Genomic DNA, 19,962 nt, shown 5'->3' on the forward strand with positions numbered 1-19,962 from the left:
CAATTATCGTGCACCCATCCTCCTACCGCACTTTACATTTCTAACAAAATGCTGTCTCACCCATACGAGACTTGGCCGTTTTAGTCCTGACTTTACGGCGTTTCTTCACAATAGACCTAATAGGAATTCGGGAAAGTCTTTCAGTACATTCCTGAGGCACCGCAGACGACAACTCTTAAATTGCCTGGGATGTGAGAAGGCGTTCATTCATGGCGACGATTAGGAGGTTGGGAGAATTAACTGCACATGCGCAAGACAACGTCAAGCGAAGGTCCACTCCACTGTGTAAGTCCATTCTTAAACCGCGTGTTGTTGTTCCACCACTGTTGCAGCAGTCTCTCTCTCTCTCTCTCTCTCTCTCTCTCTCTCTCTCTCTCTCTCTCTCTCCGAAAGCTCTTATCTCATGTAAATGAAAAGAATGATGACGTCAGCTCAAAGATCTAAAATGAAGTCACCCCTGGAATGAAACGTGATGTCACGAACAGATCGTGCGGATAAAGGGTAACATAATCTCATATAATTTTTCAACACCGGTTACACGTTATTTAACCTGTACGTTCAACAACAACAACAACAATTTGGTGTTGTGTTGCTGGTCGTAAGGGTTGAAGAGTGTAAGGACGGTCAGTGTGCGTGTGGTCTTCAGAGAAGGTGGACGTTGCGCAAAGCCTGTGCTCACACTGGATTTCCCGTTGCTTCCTCTTTGCGCTTCTGTTTGAACAGGTGAGAGAGAGAGAGAATATTTTCAATGGAAATATAGGTTTTTATATGGAATTTCGAGTTTACGCACTCGCTTCGGTTGGCCAAGATCCCATGTGCATTGGGAAAGCACACGTGCTTAGGCGACTGTCCCACCCCGGGGGCCTACTACCTGTCACTTCGTAAACAAGCAGTTGGGAGGGCCAGGGGCTTTCGGAAGTACAGTGGCCTGTGTGCCTGGAAATTTGTTGGTCCTGTTTGGCTTTTGTTGTCGACCAATGCCTTTCAAGGAGTTAACCTAATTGATTTGCTCCTTACGAAGAACTTACACTACCCATTTTTTTTTATTATTTCTAGTGACGTAGCATCTTTAAGATAAAAGATTACTTGAACGTGAATACAAAACTTCTCTTAATATAATTATTTTTTAGTGGTAAACGGACTTTAGTTTTTGTTTTGGAGAATATCATTATACCATCACCCGCATACACCTAACTTTATCTCCCTTTGAGAATGATTTAATGAAACTCTCTCTCTCTCTCTCTCTCTCTCTCTCTCTCTCTCTCTCTCTCTCTCTCTCTTACAATGTAAAGATAAAGTAAATTTATAATGCCCTTCAATTTGATGTGTGCATCGGGCCTGTATGGTGTACGCATGTATGGTATAGGCCTAAGAATCTTATATTAACATTCTGATGCCTCTTCAGTGAAAAAGACTTAATTAATTAAGTGAATGCGCGTATAGCTCACACACACACTATATATGTGTATATATATATATATATATATATATATATATATATATATATATATATATAAATATATAAACTTATCTTTGGAGTTGCCCATTCAACCCTTCAATAGGTCAAGCTGAATAATAGTTGTGTATATTATTATTATTATTATTATTATTATTATTTCTTGCTAAGCAACAATCTTAATTCGAAAAAGCCGAATGCTAGAAGGCCAAGAACTTCAACAGAGAAAAAAAAAACCAATGAGGAAAGGAAATAAATAAACTAAAAGAGAAGTAATTAACAATTAAAGTAAAATATTTTAGGAACAGTGACATTGAAATAAATCTTTCATATATAAACTATAAAAACTTATAAAGGAGTTTCCCCGTAGAAGAGCTGATTACTATTGCTAAAGAGTCTCTTCTACCCTTACCAAGAGGAAATTAGACACTGAACAATTACAATGCATTAGTTAACCCTTGAGCGAAGAACAGTAGTTTGGTAATCTCAGTGTTGTCAGGTTTATGAAGACAAAAGGAAACATGTAAAGAATAGGCCAGACTATTCGGTGTATGTGTAGGCAAAGGGAAAATTAGCTTAACAAGAGAGAGAGGACACAGTGTTGTACAGTATTGCATCGGAATATTATATATATATATATATATATATATATATATATATATATATATATATATATATTTATATATATATATATATATATATATATATATATATATATATGTATATGTATATATATATAATTATTTCTGTAGGGATAGACTTAGCAAACCCATCTTTAAGTTGTCCATTCAACCCTTCAATAGAAAACGGTTAAACTGAATAATATATATATATATATATATATATATATATATATATATATATATATATATATATATATATATATATATATTATATTATATATATTCTAAATATATATATATATATATATATATATATATATATATTTATATATATATATATATATATATATATATATATATATATATATATATATATATATATATTCTAAATATATATATATATATATATATATATATATATATATATATATATATATATATATATATATATATATATATATATTCTAAATTAAGCCAAACCTGGTAATAGTGGGTTTATTTCTAGTAACTATGACAATGAAATCAAAATAATTTGAAAAGAAGAGGTCATCGTAGGTGACAAAATTATTAATGTGTCTTCGTATTACGTATCCTTCATCAATCTTCATAGGCCTATAAAAAAAGACCAGTGACGGGTTCATACTACAAATTTTTTTTTTTCAATTTTGTAAACCATACTTATATAATCGTGTAATCAAGTTCCATCAGAGTGGATTACTTACACCAATAAACAATTTTGTTAATTCAGCTATATCTTTAAATACTATTCCACATAAGGTGTTAAAGTTTCTGGTTTTGCCCCAAGTTTCCCTTTCCGGCATTAAGAGTTTCTGATTTCATACTCTTAATCTTTCTCTGTAATCCGATCTTATGCGTATACAGTTTTGCCTGCACGTTGTGTCACCCCATGTTCACTGGCATTCTTTCCCGGACCCGTGTTATGTCTGCCGCTATGGCGTGAAACCGCAAGTACTGTAGGTTATAGGGTATAGGTTTGCCATTGCCTCTGTGAAGGCGTTGTCACACGGTCCATTCTTCTCTGCATCTTGAAATAATTTGACACCGGTTTTGTAGCAAAACTTGGCCGGTGTTGTCAATATGCCTTCAAAATATGTTTCACAAATATATTTACTGATATTAGACCTACTCTTAGTTCTGAAATCGGACACTGCTACTTTTGAACCAGATCAGTGGATATCGATTTAGACCTAGCATTGATTCTGAAATAAGTGGTTGTTGCTTTTGGACTAGATATTTAAAGGTAACCTTGTCCTTGATTTTTTTTTAATGTAAAATATAACCAACATAAATTAGTTGCGATTCATTTAACGTTACTGGTGAATGGATCCCAGGAATCTAGGCCTATAAATATTTTACCGATCAAACACATGTGACACTTTGCCGGAACGGTTACGATGTCACGTCTTTGTTCAAACAATTAATTGGTACCATGTGTATAATAGCTGATTTTTGTAAAATCTCGGCCAGGTGCAAATAAGTGGCAAGAAATGTAACTTGTGACACGCTTTCACGAACGCCATGCAGAAGTCGGCCATTAGCCGTGACGTCACGGAACCTCCCGTCCGCAATGACTGTGCAGTCCAGAGTGTTTGTTGCTGCCTGTGGCGTTGAGGCCACTTGCAAAATCACGTTGTAGCAAAATAGAATTGCAATTTATCGTGCTTGTATAATGTATTTGTTATATATATATATATATATATATATATATATATATATATATATATATATTATATATATGTATATATATACATATATATATATATATATATATATATATATATATATATATATATATATATATTAGAAATCTGTTCATGAGCTTCACAAGTGCAAAGTTAGTGGAGTCCTATCAAATGAATTTCCTGTGAACAGCGGAGTACTCCAAGGGAATGTGGCGTCATGTATGTTGTTTATCCTCCTCATGGATTTTGTAAAGCATAGAACAGTTGGGGATGGTGGAAACAGATTGGATTGGGTTGGTAACAGGAAATTAGCTCACCTAGAGTATGCTGATGATGCTGGCCTTATCAGCAGAACACAACATGACTTGCAAAGCTTGCATTCCAGAATGTATGAAAAATCACATGAGGTTGGGCTCAAGATAAATAGAAGGAAGGCAGAGATGATTAGAAAGGAATATGCATTGAAGGATGAAATATCATTGGAAGGAGAAAGGATTAATGAGATAGAATCATTTAGATATTTAGGAACCATGATCTCAAATACAGGATCTTTAGAATTTGAGTTTAATGGAAGGTTATAAAAAGGAAATCAGACAATGGCTAGGTTAGGTAAAATTTGGAAATCAAATCGCCTGAAATTACGTATAAAAATCAGGGTATATATCAGTTGAGTGAGATCGGTGTTACTGTATGAACAAGTCATGATATGACAATGAAACGGTATCCAACAGATTTTGTAGATTTGAAAACAAAGCCCTCAGAAGATTATTGGGAGTTAAATGGCAGGACATGATTATATATGAAACTGTAAGACATTACTCGAGTGCCATATGTGGATGAGATCATGGTGACGGTTAGATAGAGATGGTTTGGTTTTGCTCTTCGCACTCCCCACGAGAGATTAGTTCACCAAACATTCAACTGGGTTCCACAAGGCACTAGAGGAGTTGGAAGACCCAACTCCTACATGCCTGAGGACTATGAAGCATGAAGTAGGAGATGATGTATAGAGAAGTATTGATTTAAAAGATCAAGCTAAAGAAGATTGGTGAAATCTAAATGAGGCCCTTTGCGTCAATAGCCGTAGGAGGAGATGATGATGATGATATATACAAGAAGTTTTATTCCAGCTATGACCAAATTGTGAAAGGATCTTCCTCATTGGGCAGTTGAATCAGTGGAACTTGAGAAGTTCTAAGTTGCAGCAAATGTTTTTAAGTTAAAGAGGCTGACATAGGTCGTTATAATTTATATATGAAAGATCTATTTTAATGGTACTCTTCTGAAGATATTTTATATTAATTGTTCATTACTTCTTTTGTAGTTTATTTATTACTTTATTTCCTTTCATCACTGATTTTTTCCTTGTTGGAGCCCTTGGACTTATAGAATCATGTAGCTTAACTACAGTAGTAATGGTGTATATATATATATATATATATATATATATATATATATATATATATATATATATATAAATATATATATATAGAATCATGTAGCTTAACTACAGTAGTAATGGTGTATATATATATATATATATTATATATATATATATATATATATATATATATATATTATATATATATATATATATATATATATATATATTATATATATATATATATATATATATATATATATATACCTTATGTAATAAAGAGCAAGTGTCTGTGTATATACTGTATATACATAGAAATGTGTAAATATATAGGCCTATGTATTTTATATATATATATATATATATATATATATATATATATATATATACATATATATGTATATATATACATTCTTACGTAGCTGGTCTAGTGTACAGTAAATATAATAGTTTATTCATGATTTATTTATATATATTTCATTTGTGTATTGAAGAGATGAATAGCCATCTCTTAAAATGAGCTCCTCTCATGTAGACGTAGGTGTTTCATGTAAATTACGTAAGACTTTCGTCGTTAATTTCATTATGTTCTTTATTTTTATTTTAAAGAATTAACTTTTTATTTCACGTAATTTTGTTACAAAGTCTTAAGTAATTTATTTGAGCATTGTGGGATTCGTGCAAGATATGAACAAGGGCTTATGTAATGTTCTTTTATATTTTTGTGAGGTATTGCGTCATGTTTGAGAGAGAATATGCAGTGTAATAGGTGCTTTGGAAAATTCTGTACCATGTGCTTGGAATTTTTGTGAAGAGCTTGGTAATGGGAAGTTTTTTTCTTTTTATTTATTTATTTATTTCTGGGACAAAGGGTGGGGGGAGCTGGCTGGGAGAGTCGTCTTGCGGGTGCGTTGGTATACATCTGAGACTTGCCTGAAAACCGTTGATTCGCCTCTTGACATTTTTATCTCGGAAACTCTGACGCCCTGGAAGCAGCTAGGTTTTATATACAAAGGCAACACCAGGGTTAGAGACAGATAGAGAAATCCAGCCTTAAGATCGTCTCTCACCTTTCTCCCTCTCGCACGCAACTCAGAGTATTTTACAAGTGTTTAGAACCTATAGTGTGTCCTCTCCTAAGTGACTCTGTGCCCCAAAGCAAATCATGTGTTGAAAAGATAAGTAAGACGAAACGGTGATTTTGAATTCATTGTATTAGGGTGAGTGTTTTCATTGTGTAAAGTTCTTGTAAATGGCCCTGTGATGACAAGAAAAGATTTTGTATCGTGATATGGTTATTTTCATTAAGTATCAAACTTGAATATCGTATTATTCAGTAAGTCACAATTAATTCCCTAAGAGTAATTATCCAGTTTAGTTTTGAGTGCACTAAAGAGACCTTTGGATATTCAGTGTTATATATATTGCTTTATGGTGGTTATTTAACTGTCTCAGAATTCATGTATTAGTATTTTAAAGTGTAACAGTTTTAATGTAAAAGTAAACAAGTGAGTTTGGAATTCGAGAGGTTCATTAACTTACCAGTTGTAGTATATATTATATTATATGTTTGGTTCCCAGTCACGAGCCTTAGTATAATATATTTTTGGGGCCCAGACCCGGGAGCCATAATTGTATAATAATTTATATGTCTATATATATATAGGCCTATATACATATACATATATATATGTATATATATAATTATGTATGTATGTATGTACTTCTTTCCTGTACTGCTGAGTAGAGAGAGTAGTCATAGCCTGGTGAGCGAGCTTATCCTGAGAGGTAAACTTGGAAACCACACTCACAAATTGCTGAATTGGTTGTAGTTAGGAAAGGGCTAAGATACTAGCTATCCGTTTAGATACTGCCCTTAGAGTTATTGGGTCCTTTGATTGGCTAGACAGTCCTACATTGGATCCCTTTCTTTGGTTACGGTTCATTTTTTCCTCTCCTGCACATGCACCTTATAGTCTGGCCTATACTCTCCACATACTCCTCTGTCCACATATGCCTGACAACACTGAGATTACCAAACAATTCTTCTTCACTCAAGGGGTTAACTACTACACTGTAATTCTTCAGTGGCTAATATCCTCTTGGTAAGGATAGAAGAGACTCTTTAACTATGGTAAGCAGCTATTTTAGGAGAAGGACACTACAAAATCAAACCATTGTTTTTTAGTCTTAGCCCGTCTCTGTACCATGGTCTTCCACTGTCTTGGAGTAAGTTTCTCTTGTTTGATGATACACTTGGGCACACTTTTCGATATCTTATTTCTCTTCCTCTTGTTATTTTGAGGTTTTGATAGTTTATGTATGAAAGATCTATTTTAATGTTGTTGCTGCTCTCAAAATATCTTATTGTAATTGCTCATTGCTTCTCTTGTAGATTACTTATTTCTTTATTTCCTTTCCTCACTTGGCTATTATTTCCTGTTGGAGCCCTTGGCTTATAGCACCCTGCTTTTTCAACTAGGATTGTTTCTGCCTGTTTGAGAATTTGTCCATAAAAATTTGTTTCTGCCTGTGTTTGAGTAGTTGTTAAAAATGGTGGTTTTGTCATGGAAGGTTTCAATAAAATGGTTTGCTATAGGTTTATTTGCGTATAAAATCTGACATCTGCACTTCCTCCCTTTTTACACATATTTATTTGATTGAAATAGTGATATTCTCCCTTCTCTTCTGATGACGTTTCCTTTGCAGTTTGTTGTCTGTTGTTATTTTTCATAAGGTCTTGAGTTCCTTTGTGGTAACCTTTGTGCTGTGGTCTTGTACTAGTTTCTCCATATCATAATCATTGATGGTCTAGCCCATGAAGTTGCCTAAGGAAACAATATTTTTAACAACAGGCTCAAAACCTCTGAAATCACTTTCTGGTACCAAGTCCTTGTGACAGCTTCCTACATGCCAAGTTCATCGTCCTGGAAGACTTTCCCTCCAAACTTTGTCAAAGACTCTTGAGCAATGGAGAATATTGAAGTGGATCTTGCAGAACTCTGAGTCAACACCATATCAGAGGAGAGTTAAAAATACCTTTGAGTGTTTTCATGTAGGTTATCTTAAGATTCATAATTACCAGAAGGTGCATGACTAGCTTTATAAGAAGTTTTGTATGGAGCAGCCAAATCCTCATAGTTATGAAGCTACATCGTAGCTATTCTTGGTGATCACGGCTAAACCCACTCTTTAAGCTTGGTGGGTTTGTTTTCTATTTTGGGTGTTTCCTTTTATTCAAATCACCGTTACATTCATCGAGCAATTGAAGGAAGAATGTGGCAAGGAATTTAATTGTTCTTCAATGGAGCCATCCGTTGTTATGCTTATTAAAAGAAATATGTTAATAGGAAGTAAATTATGCAAACATACATATTTATTAATAGAAACACATATATAAGATATATTACAAATATGTATATATATATATGTATATATGTGTGTATATATATATATATATATATATATATATATATATATATATATATATATATATATGTACATATATATATATATGATTTTTATATATACATATATATGTATATATATATATGTGTGTGATTTTTATATATACATATATATATATATATATATATATATATATATATATATATATATGTATATATATATATATACACGGGTGAAAATCGACACAATATCATGTTCAAATAGAAATAAATTTCTACCTCATACTTGGGATCGAACCCTATCCCCTTCAAATGAAAGGCCAGGTCGCTTCCAACCTCTAGTGGCATGGTTGGAAGCGACCTGGCCTTTCATTTGAAGGGCTAGAGTTCGATCCCAAGTATGAGGTAGAAATATATATATATATATATATATATATATATATATATATATATATATATATATATATATATACACACAGTATATGCACGCATGTATTTCTCTTATCATCATCATCATCATCATCATCGTTATTATTATTATTATTATTATTATTAGCTAAGCTACAACCCTAGTTGAAAAAGCAGGATGCTATAAGCCCAAGGGCTCCAACAGGGAAAAATAACCCAGTGAGGAAACAAAACATGGGAATGAACTATATGAGAAGTAATGAACAATTAAGATAAGATATTTTAAGAACAGTAACAAAATTAAAACAGATATTTCCTACATAAATTATAAAAAGAGACATATTCAGACTGTTCAACGTAAAACCACTTGCTGCAAGTTTGAACTTTTTGAGGTTCTACCGGTTCAACAGCCCGATCAGGAAGATCATTCCAAAACTTGATCACAGCTGGAATAAAGCTTCTAGAATACTGTGTAGTATTGAGCCTCATGATGCAGAACTAATTGAACGACAGTGCTAAAGATTTACGTCTAGATCAGGAATAAGAAATTTAATAGACCATAAGTTCCTGTCCGACAAATTAACGTGAGAATCCGCAGCTGAAGACCAGACAGGAGAACAATACACAAAACAAGGTAGAATGAAAAAAATTTAAAACACTTCTTCAGAATAGATTGATCACCGAAAAATCTTGCAAGACTTTCTCGATAAGCAAATGTTTTGTGCAATTAAAGAAGACAGACCTGATATGTTTCTCAAAAGTAAATTTGCTGTCAAGAATGACACCTAAAATTATAAAGAGTCATACAGAGTTAAAGAAACGTTATCAATGCTGAGATACAGATGTTGAGGAGTAAGGTGATGGAATTGTTGCAAAGAGAGTAGAATCATCTGCATATGCATCAAGCTTGTTTTCTAGGCCAAACCAGATGTCATTGGTTTGAAGAGTAATGGGCCAGGAACACCAGATATCAAATTCCTGTACTCCCCATAGTGCTCCCCAACAACAACTCTGCGATCTATTACTTAAAAATTCAATACTGATGCTAAGAAAAGACCCATCCACTACCAACTGTTTGAGTTTGAAAACAAGGGCCTCGTGATTAACACTGTCAAAGGCACCACTAAAATCAAGGGCAATCATGCAAACTTCCTACCGACGATCAAGGGATTTCTGTATGGCATTGAAGGGCATCACATGCACCAAGGCCTTTACGAAAGCCAAATTGCAAGCTGGGGAACAGGTGATTACCTTCAGCAAACTTATATAGATCTTTTGCCAAAAGACATTAAAAAAACTTAAGATAGTATGGGAGTTATGATGATTGGGTAGTAATCAGTTGGACTTGAGCTACCACAAACACATTTACATAGTGGAGTAAGGAGGGTTTTGAAAGGAAAGGATGGTTTTGAAAGGAAAAAGAAACATAAGGAAAAGGCGTCATCTTGATAAACCACCAGACATCCACGGCCCTTCTATTAAGCGGGCCCAACACTACATTTCAAGAAAACAAGAAGAAAAAAAGATAGAAGAGTGTACCTTTAAGCAAGAAAACAATAACCCAAGACAGTGAAAGACCATGGTACAGAGGCTATGGCACTACCCAAGACTAGGGAACAATGGTTTGATTTTGTAGTGTCCTCCTAGAAGAGATGCTTACCATAGTTAAAGAGTCGCTTCTACCCTTACCAAGAGAAAAGTAGCATGTAATGTACTTATTTAGACAATAGATTTTATTCTATTATATAGTACTAAGAGTTGACGTACGCCTGTGTCTGCGGTAGATTACGAATGTTTTAATCTCTCTCTCTCTCTCTCTCTCTCTCTCTCTCTCTCTCTCTCTCTCTCTCTCTCTCTCTCTCTCTCTCGATTAAAGGAAATAACTTTTTTTGCTAATGGCTCTAAATAATGCCTGTTTGAAAGGCCAAATACGAAGCCGAAACCCTGTGTGCCATTCATTACCCTGAGGCAAAGGAAAGAATAAATTACAGCTGGGGCTGTCATAACAGGTAGCCGACTTTTAAGCCTTGAGACAGCAACAGGTTTCACAAGGTGTACGCCGTGGCACGCACCACTGTCTATGGAAATGTAAAGGGAGAAACCTACACATTTTATATATATACAGTATTATATATATATATATATATATATATATTATATATATGTATATATATATATATATATATATATATATATATATATATATATATATATATATATATATATATATACATACATACAATACTATACATGCGCACACACTCAACAACAAATGTATCTGTTTCTATTCCACTGCAGAAGAATAGAATGTATTTGGCCAGCTTTTATCCCCTCACTGGCCACCCCGGATTGGTGATGGTGGGAGACTTTTATCTAATTCGTGCAGCAAACCAGCCTGGCATGGTTGTCGCTGGCTAGTAGGCCTACAGCTTTGCTGATCATGGCGGTATGCAAACTCTTTTACCACTTTAAGGTATCTCTACTCAGAAAGATATATATATATATATATATATATATATATATATATATATATATATATATATATATACATACATACATACATACATACATATATATATATATATATATATATATATATATATATATATATATATATATATATACACACACACAGATAGATAGTTCCTGCGTATGTATGCACGCTGTTTAATTGGAATATAGAACTTTTGTCCACATGTACAGTATACGTTTATTTTGATAAAGGTATTTTGCCACTACTAGACAGACCTTTACTTAATTAAATGCTTGGCCAAGTCCTCTGTTGTTATTTTACTGAGGGTTGAAATTAAGAAAATAGAATTATAGATATTCAATAATTATATACTATCTTTCCGGCACTTATCATTGAACTAATTAGTCTTTGATGTCATAAACATCGTCAGTGGATTTTTTTTTTTTTAATTCTGGTGTTCCCGGAAATGGGGTCGTCTCTGGTGCATTCTTATGCACCCTTCTGCCATGCAAGTTGAACACTGTTTTTGCAAGGATTGCTCATTTTCCCCCTGATACAGCTTTTCATTGCAGACCTCCTCGCAAGGAATAACATCCGGCAAGGTTTTTTCCCTGAGGTATTCCCCCCTGATGTTTTTCAGTTCCCTTTGTTAGGTACGATGTGAAATCCATTATGGAGTTTGTTGCATGTCATAATTAGTCTTTCGGAATTTTTTTGGTCTCCACCGATTTTGGAGTCATTAACAGGTGGATGAGGAGGATATTTTTAAACGAGAAACACTTAACATTTTCCATGACATTTTTTAAAATTTCTTTCTATTGATAAGATGTTTTAGCTGATAGGAAAGCAAGGTGAAAGAAGAATGGGAACATTTAGCTAGGTAACCATGGCGTGGAATAGTTTGGAAAGTTGAGTTTTGTATAAGTTTAATTACCCTAAAAAGGATAAACCAAATTGGCAGTAGATTTCACTTATGAATTTGCATAGTGACGGATTGAATCAAGATTCTGTATAATTTTACGTAAGATTATTCAAATTATATTATCCCATTTTCCTACAAATTGGCTATGTAAAATTCTGTTTTCTTGAACTGATTTATTGATTATATCATCTTATGTCCAGAAACCGTTAGTAATATTCGGCCAATTATTCTCCATGTCCTAGGGAGGTAAATAAGATTGCAACAGAACAAGTTATATAAATTGCTGTATTGTTATTTTCCGTATTTGTAACTTCATTGTTAATTTATTCTATCACTTCTGTTGCAAAGGATAATTAGAATATTGAAGCATCTACCATGTAGCGGTTCTGTAAAACCCATTACTCCAACCCTTCTGCCTCGTGAACTCCTTATTTTAAACTGGACACTTTAGTGCCCAGGGGATTCTGTCCGTCTAGGAGAGAGAGAGAGAGAGAAACACGATGAATGGAAGGTTGGTATACAGCTAACTGGCAACTCCAGCCTCTATAGCCCCAGATGATTGATGTCTCGTGTTCAATGATAGTAATGATGATGCTCTGTGGCCACTTTTCTTCGTTCATGATTGTTGAAGATTTGTGTTCGCTCAGTAGTAAATGGATTTTTGACCTTAGGGTCTCTCTCTCTCTCTCTCTCTCTCTCTCTCTCTCTCTCTCTCTCTCTCTCTCTCTCTCTCTCTCTCTTTACTATTGTTTTAGGAGATGTTACACATGAGCGAACTGTGTGAAGGCATATGGGTCAGAAGGGGTAACAAGGATGGAAGCAGGGTATTTGCGGAAGACTTGAAAGAAGTCAGAATAAAATATGGAGCCAACTCTCCTTTATTGAAGTGAAGTGTATGGTAAATGCAAAGGAAGAGAAAATGGTTGAATCTGCCTAGATCGATAATTGCTTGTGCAGTAGAGTGGAATGGGACAGGGTTAAAAGATAAGAAATAAGGATAAGTACAATAAGTGAAAAGTCGAAGAAAAAGTTTTTTCGATGATTCGGTCATGTAGTGAGAATGCGGGATAATTGACTGGAAAAAAATTGCAATTCAGGAAAAGGGGGTTGGGGGTGGAAAGAACAGTTACTCCTGGAAAGTGCTGGATAGTTTTAGTGGAAAAGTATGGGTAAAGTAAACAGTGCATTGTTAATGAGCCAGCTAGGAAGTGATTGGATATGGGTAGTTTCATGGAGATTTATTCTCAGCTCCTCAATCAAATCAACGTAATTTTCACTGGCACAGTGGAAATTACGTTGTTTGGCTGAAGACAAATTTGTAAATTATATTTGTATAATTTTTGTTGAAATTAGACTGGATAACTTAAAAACCATCATTCGACACACTATAGTAAGTCTCGCTTCCCGTATACGATCAAGCTTGCAAGTGCAGCCAGTATAAAATTCAAAATGTTGGAAACCTGGAGTAGAAAGCGTCAGTGCACTGAATTGTATTTACTAATCTTTGTGGGTGTGGCTTGCAAAATTTGCATCACTTAAATAGCTTTATGTATAATCGCCAGTAATGTTATGATAATGTTGTTCTATAATATTATATCACTTGCTGTTTGAAAGTCCCGTATTTCCTTGACACCACCTGCTCTACGACTAGATTTTTTTTATTACAGATTACTCTCATTATCCAAGCAATTTCTGTTCCAACATAATTATCAAAGTCATCTTTATTTTCTCCTGCTTTTTTATTTACTGTTATTATGCATTTTATCATCATTATTATGAGGTATTGTTATTGTAAATATATATATATATATATATATATATATATATATATATATATATATATATATATATATATATATATATTATATATTACCTGTATATATATATATATATATATATATATATATATATATATATATATATATATATATATATATATATATAATTGTGTGTGTGTACGCACGCACGCACCCTCGTCTGTGATACAAGTGTTAATGACGATAATTTTGTCAAAAGTGTATGTGATTCCAGTGTCAATGATAATGATTTTGTCAAGTGTTCATTATTTGATTTAACAGTGTTACTGACGATAATTTTGTCAAAAATGTATTGGTTCAAAAGTGTCAATGACGATAATTTTGTGAAATTCAAGTGTTCTTGATGGTTTTGTCAAAAGTATTACTGATGGTAATTTTGTCAAAAGTGCACAGTATGTGTTTCAAAAGTGTTAATGATGATAATTTTGTCAAAAGTGTTGGTGAAAAGTTTGTCAAAAGTGTTGATGAAAATTTTGTCAAAAGTGTTGATGAAATTTTTGTCAGAAGTGTTGAGGACGATTTTGTCAAAAGTGTTAATGTTGATACTTTTGTCAAAAGTATTAATGACTATAATTTTGTCAAAATTGTTGGTGACACGATAATTTTGTCAAAAGTGGTACCGATGATAGTTTTGTGAAGTGTATTTGATTCAAAAGTGTTAATGACAATAATTATGTCAAAAGTGTACAGTATGTTATTCAAAAGTGTTACTTATGATAGTTTTATCAAATGGGCATATGAGGATATTTTGTCAAAAGTGTTAATGACGATTTTGTCAAAATTGTTAATGACGATAATTTTGTTAAAAGTTTTAATGACGATAATTTTGTCAAAAGAGTTAATGACCATAGTTTTGTAATAAGTATTTGATTATGTGCAAGAGAAGTCATGTTACTCAGCTAGGAGGTTTACTGTTTTAGAAATGTCTTGTTCGGAAGTATTTGTTTGAGTGTTGAGACCTGTTGATTTTCGTCCCCTCTGCCTTGAATATTTTTCATCACGATTTTAACACTTTTCATTGTTCCAATTTTTCTCCTTTAAAATGACAGTTTTGATTTTTTCTTTGTTTCTTCATCGTTGAAACCGGCATTTTAATAATTTTATGTTGATTTTTTTTTCTAGTTCTTTTGGGAGAGTTTTATTTATTCTAACTGATGTATTAATGTTGTTTTAATGACTTTATTTTCATTGTCATTGTCATGATCATATCCTACGCTTATTGACGCAAAGGGCCTCGGTTAGATTTCACCAGTCGTCTCTATCATGAGCTTTTAATTCATTACTTCTCCATTCATCATCACCTACTAAATGCTTCATAGTTCTCAGCCATGTAGGCCTGAGCCTTCCAATTCGTAGGCCTGAGCCTTCCAATTCTTCTAATGCCTTGTGGAGCCCAGCTGAACGTTTGGTGAACTTATCGGTCTTGGAGAGTGCGAAGAGCATGCGCAAACTATCTCCATCTTCCCCTCACCATGATTTCATCCACATATGACACGCGAGTAATCTCTCTTATAGTTTCATTTCTAATCCTGTCCTGCCATTTAACTCCTAGTATCCTTCTGAGGGTTTTGTTCTCAAATCCTCTAAATATGTTGTAGATTGTTTCATTGCCATACTATGGCTCATGACCATACAGTAACACTGATCTCACTAAACTTATATGTCGTCTGATTTCCAAATTTTACTCGACATAGCCATTGTCTGATTTGTTTTTTTCATTCTTTCACTAAATACTAATTCTAAAAATCCTGTATTCGAGATCGTAGTTCCTAAATACTTAAAGGATTCTACCGCATTAATTCTTTCTCTTTCCAATTATATTTCTTCTTTATTGCATACTCCGTTCTCATCATCTGTCATATTTTTATTCATCTTGAGCCCAACCTTGTGTGATATTTCATGTATTCTGGTAAGCAAGCATTGCAAATCCTGGGATGTTCTGCTAATAAGCATCATCAGATTACTCTAGGTCTGCTAATTTCCTATTACCAATCCAATCCTTCTCCACCACCTCCGAGTGTTCTACGCTTTACAAAATCAATGAGGAGGATAAGCAACATAGGTGCCAACACATTCCCTTGGAGTACTCCGCTGTTCACTGGAAATTCATTTAATCGGACTCCAATAATATTAACTTTGCACTTGCTATGCTCTTAAACAGACATAATCAAATTCACATATTTAAGACGAATTCCATAATAACGCAGGACTCTTCACAAAATTGGCTGGTGCACACTATCAAAGGGTTTTTCATGGTCCACAAATGCATTAAAAGGGAATTTCTATATTCCACGTATTGCTATACAACATTTCTCAAAATTAAAATTTTGTCAGTACAACTTCTACCTTTTCGAAATTCTGCTTGTTCATTTCTCATATTTTCTTCAATGTTTTGCACTAGTCTCTTTAGAATAAGCATACTATATATTTTCATAACAACTGACGTAAGTGTGATGTCTTTGTAATTACTGCAATTATTCAGGTCTCATTTTTTTTGCCATTTTCACCAACACTCCTAACTTCCATTCATCAGGTTTTGTCTCTTCATGCCACATTCTACAAAATAATCTTTTAAGTCTTCATTTTCAGCCAATATCATCTCAGGAGTTATTCCATTGTATCCAGGAGCTTTCCATCTCTTGAGTTTTTTAATGATAGCTTTGACTTCAAACACGCTGAATTCATTCATGGGCACATCAAGGTCTTCATCAGCTTCAGGTATATCGGTCAAATTATTCCCTGCGTATCTACTACTCATAACCTCACTAAAATGTTCCAACCAACAATGTCTTTCTTCATCTTCTGTTGTTATAGCAGATCTTTGTCTCTTTTTGATGGGTATTGGCTTTGCTTTGTCCCATGAGCGATTCTTACACCATAGCCACTCCCTGAACTCATAGCTTGGTCTGCCTCATCTTCTTTCCTGTCTAAATATTTTCTCCTGTCATTCTAGGCTTTACTTTGGACATCACTATCAATACTGGAATACTTAGCATGCTTTACCTTGTATTTCTACTTCCACGAAAACTTTCAACGACCAATTTCTGTCTTTTTCTCCTTTTTATAGTATCCAGTATCATTTGATATCTATGGGGAAGTCCGTGTATAATTGTGGATGTGCTTGTGGTGGAAAAGAGCACCTCCAATAACAAGATTGTTTGTTAAAGAGAAATTTGCAACTTCGCCAAGATCCTCGACACCCATCACATTCTCTATCCCTTGGTTATTCCTTCCAACTTTAGCATTGAAGTCGCCAATGACAATTTACATATCTCTCTGGGATCTCATCTATTACATACTGCAGTTCTTCATAGTATTCATCTTTCCTTTCTTCAGGGGAATCATTTGTTAGTGCATAGCAATATGATATTGCACTGCCTTGATTTAAACTTTGCAAGTAACAATTTGTTTTTATATATTAATCAATAGTTTTTTTCCTATGATCCTCAGTAATAGTAACCATCCCCATTATAAACAACCTTGGAAAGACTTTTGCTTCTATTATTCTAGATGTCTAAGTATTGACTGCTTTGCTGTTTGGTCAATTTCTATAAAATTGACTCATTCCCTTTTTACAGAAAGACCTTAATTTTCCTGTTTTCCTGGGGATAAAGTTCTCTTTACAATGTCTTTATAAAACCGAGTTTATAACTTTTAGAAAATCCTCCCTCAGGCAAATATTTTTAGTCCTCATATTTAATATATAGATTTACTAAAGTTCTTGATCATTATGATTTTATTATTCATTTGGTTTTCATATCTTCGCCATGATTCATATTAAATGGTAAAAATTTCTATCTAGCTTTGAGATCTGGTAACATACGATGAGTGTAAGATATTTTTTTCATTGCTGATAATATTTTTTTCATTGCTGATAATATTTTATTCATTGCTGATATTTTTTTCATCGATGAAAGTATTTTTTTTTTTCATCGCAAACAATATGTAATTTTTATCATCACTGATATTTTTTTTCTTCAATGAAAGCATTTTATTTTTTTTTCATCCCAGAGAATGTTTTATTTTTATCATTGCTGAGAATATTTTTTTCATCGATGAAAGTATTTTATTTTTATTATCGCTGAGAATATTTTTTTTTATTTTGTTGCGTAATTTTTTTTTTCTAATCGCTGAGAGTATTTAATTTCTGTTTTCTCGCCGAGAGTATTTTTTTTATTCATTACTGAGAATATTTAATTTTTATCATTGCTGAGAATATTTAATTTTTTTCATCTCGTAGAATATTTCATTTTTTTTTTCACTGCTGAGACTATTTTAATTTTCTCATCGCTGAGAATACTTTGTTTTTCAAGGCTGATGATAATTTTTTTCATCACGAAGAAGAATATTTTATTTTTCATCGCTGAAAATATTTTATTTTTCATCGCTGCAAATATTTTATTTTTTCATTATTGAGAATATTTTATTTTTTTCTTCGCTGAGAATATTCTATTTTTTCATCAGTAAGAATATTTTATGTTTCATGGCAAAGAATATTATTTTTTTCATCGCTATGAATATTTTATCTTTTATCGCATGAGAATATATATATATATTTTTTTTCCACCGCTGAGAATATATTTTTTTTTTTCACCTCTGAGAATATTAATTTCATTGCTGAGAATATTTTTCATAACGGAATATTTTACTTTTTTCATCACCGAGAAATTTTTTTTTTCATCGTTGCAAATATATATATTTATATATATATATATATATATATATATATATATATATATATATATATATATTTTCATCGTTGAGAATATTTTATTTTTCACCGCTGAGAATATTTTTTTTTTCTTATCGCTGAGAAAACTTTTCATTAACTTACATTCCCTCAACACGGACACTTACTTTTCTGAAGTTCTTGAGAATATAATATATTTTCTTTTATGTTTTACGCACCCTATTATGATATCTTTTTTAATGTTCTTTTTTTTAAGTTCTTTGAAACTGGTTTTGGTAAATTATTGACCATCTTTCTTTCGCCAATTATTCAAGATAATCGTTTTGAATACCTTGGCTTTTAAAGTTCGCTCGCTAAATTTATTTTGAGTTGAAACTTTTACTTTTATAAGTAATTCAATGTTTAATCTAGAAACAAATAGCGTTTTTGAGTCTTGAAACTTTTAACTTTTATAAATGATAAGTTTAATTCAGAAGAAAACTAATGATATTCTTCAGTTTTAAAACTTTTACTTTTATAAGTGACTTTTAATCCAGAAAAAACAAATGACGGTCTTCAGTCTTGAAACTTTTACTATTTTAAGAAACTTTTAATCCAGAATAAATGGTGGTCTTCAGTCTTGAAAATTTTACTTACTCATAAGCTGCTCAAAGACTTTTATATCTTGAATTAACTGAAGAGGAATTTGTATGTCCGTAGAGGCGGTAGAATAGTTGAGCTTTAGTGAAACGGTATATAAGGAGTATTTCGAGGTGGCTTTGTCATGTGGGAAAAGATTACTTATTTATTTACCGAAAATACTATATAATTCATTCATTCTAGGAGATAGCAGGACAGTAACGTGTGCAATAAATGGGAAGGGGGATGGTGTAGTATCTGTAAAGGGGTTTGAAGAAATGCTTAGTGGCCCTCAGACCTATAAAGTGTTGGATAAATTAGGTGTAATTTTAAAAGGGGAGAGCATCACTATCCAGGAAGCACAAGAATGTGTACAAAATAATGGGGAAGGGATGGCGCAGTGTATGTATGGGGGTTTGACGAAATGCTGAATATCGTTCTTTTAAATCGTGTAAAGTGGCTAA

The 19,962-nt window shown here is 33.1% G+C and overlaps 1 protein-coding gene across 3 annotated transcripts in view; it reads left to right on the forward strand.

Moving 5' to 3' along the window:
• Positions 1–497: 497 nt before the first annotated feature.
• The window catches only part of LOC137658688 (glutathione S-transferase 1-like), a 459,350-nt gene continuing 439,885 nt past the window's right edge, over positions 498–19,962 (forward strand). For 2 of the 3 annotated variants that reach the window (XM_068393671.1, XM_068393676.1), the window contains exon 1: positions 512–723. The gene's annotated coding sequence lies outside the window, so the exon portion shown is untranslated. Of the gene's footprint in view, positions 724–19,962 lie in introns of all 3 variants that reach the window. The other variant, XM_068393672.1, reaches the window with a different exon arrangement.

The sequence above is a fragment of the Palaemon carinicauda genome, chromosome 19, assembly GCF_036898095.1.
Source record: "Palaemon carinicauda isolate YSFRI2023 chromosome 19, ASM3689809v2, whole genome shotgun sequence".
NCBI lineage: Eukaryota > Metazoa > Arthropoda > Malacostraca > Decapoda > Palaemonidae > Palaemon > Palaemon carinicauda.